Source organism: Trichosurus vulpecula, chromosome 7 (genome assembly GCF_011100635.1).
Source record: "Trichosurus vulpecula isolate mTriVul1 chromosome 7, mTriVul1.pri, whole genome shotgun sequence".
NCBI classification, from domain to species: Eukaryota; Metazoa; Chordata; class Mammalia; order Diprotodontia; family Phalangeridae; genus Trichosurus; species Trichosurus vulpecula.
The window spans coordinates 233,566,035-233,570,138 of record NC_050579.1 but is presented as its reverse complement, the minus strand read 5'-3'; the positions used below and the strand labels follow the sequence as shown (position 1 = coordinate 233,570,138).

The following is a 4,104-nucleotide window of genomic DNA, read 5'->3' as shown; positions in this document are numbered from 1 at the left end:
CATTGTTGTTGTTGTTCAGTACCAGCCAAGTCTCCATGACCCCATTATGGGCTTGGCAAAGATACTGGAGTGATCTGCCATTTGCTTCTCCAGAGTATTAAAGGCAAATAGAGTTTAAGTGACTTGCTCAGGGTCACACAGTTAGAAAGTATCTGAAGCTGAACTTGAACTCAGGTCTTCCTGACTCCAAGCCCACCCTTCTATTCACTGAGCCATCTAGTTGCCTCCTACTACCTCCTAACAGTTAGAAGTTTGTAGGTGGGCTTTTTCTTCTCGCTTCCTGGCCATCCTGGTGGCAGGTCTCTGGTTGAGGGTCCTCCCACACCGCAGGCAGGAAGATGATGGTCACAAAGAAGATGAAAAAGTCGCTGGAGTCCATCAACTTGAGGCTCCAGCTGGTCATGAAAAGCGGCAAATACATGCTGGGCTACAAACAGACCCTGAAAATGATCTGACAAGGCAAAGCCAAGTTGGTCATCTTAGCCAACAACTGCCCAGCCTTGAGGAAATCAGAGATTGAATATTACGCTATGCTGGCCAAAACTGGCGTACATCACTACAGTGGCAATAACATTGAATTGGCTACAGCATGTGGGAAGTACTACGGAGTATGTACACTGGCTATCATTGATCCAGGTGATTCTGATATCATTAGAAGCATGCCAGAACAGACCAGTGAGAAGTAAACTGTACAAGTATACTTTAATAAACGGGCCAAAACTTGCTTTAATAAAAAAAAGAAAGAAGTTTATAGTTGGAATTAAGGGCATGTACCAATTCAGGGTCAGGCTCTAATAGGTTACTATGGAGACATGTATGACATTTCTCTACTCCCCAGACCCCCTAGGTTAGATTCTTAGGACTTCTAGAAAGTACTTAATTCAAATTCCACACACATGGATTCCATTCTTAGCTTAAATACTTAGCATGCTTGATGTTAGATTAATCACTTCACTTCCCAGGACACAGGTTCTAAATCTAGAAAATTAGGAGATTGTACTAGATAAACTCTAAGGTTCTTTCTAATGCTGTGTCTATGATGCTAGTCCTAGTAAACAAAGAGTTCAAAACAAAAGTACTAGTAATTTTAAAATGGCAAAATGATTTCTTTTCTTCATGTAATGTGTAATGTGAATTCAGTGTAGATGAAAGATGGAGGGTAAGAAAGTAAGTGTGTAATAGCGGCAGTAGAGTGAACTTTCTCTCTTCAAATGTACTCTTCTCAAATGAGGACAGACTTTTACTCTGTACCAAAGCTGTCCACAGCCTCTGAAACAATATTTGAGTTAAAGTTAGTGCACTCATGGCAACAAGACAAGTACTAATCGGAAGTGAACTCTCCTGCCACTCACTCTCTTGCCATTAAGCAGAGCCTGCGGTTTTTTTAAAGAGCAGTAGTTTATGAGACAAGTAACAAAGACCAAAACAAGCAAAGATTTAAAGAGGTTTTGACATCTTTTAGTGCAGGGAGACAAGTACTATGTAGTCACCGTAGTCTTTTTCCACCTCTTTTATTCATTGAAAGAGTAAGTACCACAGAAAGATGGTTCATCACTATCACTTAATGATAATGGCTGGAGCTGGAACTAAAGATTCATTGGGGAAAGGCAATGGCACAGAGGATAGTGGAGGAGGGGTAGCACAGAGATGTTTAGAATATAGTCCTGTTTAGAATATAGAAAGATAGGCCACCACCAGTGGTCATCCAATTGTGAGTGAATTTTCACTGGGAAGGAAGTAAGTAGTTCATCTCCCAGGGACATCTACATGTGCAGTCACAGAGTTTATTAATAGAAAACAGTCCCTCAAAAAAGGAGAGCATGGTGAAGGAATCCCCAAGAAATGGGCTGGATGAGGGCTCAGAGATACTCATTACCACTGGTTGTAGGGGTGGGTGAGAGCATTGTACTACTCTGCAAAGTGTCTTCTTGGTAGTGTGACTATCAGATACCATTGTGAAGCAGAGTTGGCTAAGCATTCACTCTTTTTACTCCCTCCTCCCATAGAAAGAAATTTGTCCACACCTCCACCCTACTACTTTTTCTTTATATCAGAAGTAGGAGACTTTCCTTAGGTACCTATGATCAAAGTGCCTTGATCTAAATCAAGTCACTACTAAACAAAGAACTCTCTCTAACCTAGGGCCTGAATGATCCCATGGTTCTCCATAAGTTCCCCTCTCCCGCTTTCATGAGGTTATAAATACGGCTTATAATAAAAATCATAGAGCTAGGAACCCACATTGTAGGGAGATTAACTATTCTGGATCAAAGCATAACTCTCTGTCCCAGTTAACTTCTGTGTATTCCCAGTTGGTTACTGATGTCCCCCAAACACCCTTCTCTACTAAAGAATAAATATATAGACACGTAGTAGAAAGTATTCATTATCAGTCTTGAGTTTTCTGTGACCAAAATCAAAATAAAGAAATAATCTAAAGAAATAGAAAGACAGTTAACATAAAAAAATGCCTGGTAGCAAGTATACAGGAGGAGAAGGGAATGGGAGAAAGTAAAACCTTTTGACTACTTTCTTAATTTCTTAATGGAATGTTCACACACAATAGGTCTGTTGGTCTTTGTTGTACAGTCTGACTTCTTTGTTCACAAAACGAGGCTTTTTCCCTGTGACCAGCTTGCTAAACTTAGTTCCCAGTTTGAGAATATACATGGAAAATTCCAAATCACCGTCAACCTGATTCCATTCCACTCTGCCACAGCTGGACAATTCCTTCCCTCCCCTCTCTGATCTTATGCAGACTGGTTCAAAAGATTCCACCTCCCTGGCAAATACATTGTTTTGTATGTCCCTCATTTTTCAAGAGGACCAATGATATCACAGAGTGATGTCTTGGCTTGTACATGAATTGGATTTCAGTGAGGCAGAGTTGCACAAAGTCATCAGCCTCACTCTTTCTTCCAAAGCCATTGAAGTCTTGTGGCAAGACAAAAGTCAGGATGACTAGTGAAGATCCAGGATGCGGTAGATGACCTTCTATGTCTGACCAAGCTCTAAGAGCTACACAATGCTTGTTTCAGCCACTTTCATTGCTGTTGAAACAAATTGTTCTCATCTGCCCATTCCACCAGGGAAACTCTTCATGTACTTGGGGTAGATAGCCCTCTAACTCACTGATGGATTTGAGGCAGGTTGGTTATCCTCAGCCTCTACTGAGATGGTTTAATGGGGTATGGCCATAGCAGCAAATACATACATACAAACACACATGCACTGACCTCGAAGATCTCAATTATTCTCAGTCTCTCAGAGGATAGAAGAGAATGTTCTCTCTCTCCAAATCCCAAAATTCACAGGAAGGACTCAACCACTAGCATGTCTGCAGGACAGCCAGTCAGGACATATCCAAATACCTTGCAACAATAATTGTTGCACTGTACTTGTTTGCCATGAAGAGGAAGTATTCTCCCTCTCCTCTGAAAAAAAAAAAGGGAAGATGTTTACCAAGAAGTTATGGTGTGGGTAATAACTCAAATCACCCTACCTAAATTTCAGCTTTGATAATGGCAACAGATTGAATACTAAATACAGCAAAACATAAAGGTTAATATGACTAGTCAACAGCTACACTTACAGACCTTTGTGATACCCAGAATGTTTGGAGACAGAAAATAGACCCTGGTGCTCCATCTATAGTTTAAGTAATTTTTTTTAAATTATTATCATTACTTCCAGTATCTTTCCCCCTCCGTTTCAGAGATCCATCCCATATACAAATAATATTTTAATACAAAAGGAGGAAAAGAAAGAAGAAAAAAGAAAAGGAAAAATCAACAAAACTGATAAATTGACGAAGTCCAAAAATGTGAGCAATATGTAACACCTAAGTAGTTCCCCTGTCCACAGAGATAGGTTGGGGGGTGTTCTTTCATATCTTCATTCCAGTCATGTTTGCTCTCTAAAATTTTGTTATATTCACTTTTGAATTTTCGTGCATGCTTTTCCCCTCATTTACATTGTAATTATTGTGTATATTATTTTCTTGGCTCTGGTTACTTTGTTACGCATCACTTCTTGTAGATCTTTCCATGCTTCTCCATATTCATCACATACATAATTTCTTACACCAGAGTAATATTCTATTAC

At 39.9% G+C, this 4,104-nt stretch overlaps 1 pseudogene; it reads left to right on the top strand.

Moving 5' to 3' along the window:
- Positions 1-338: 338 nt before the first annotated feature.
- LOC118858416 lies at positions 339-695 on the top strand (annotated as a pseudogene).
- The last annotated feature ends 3,409 nt before the right edge of the window (positions 696-4,104 follow it).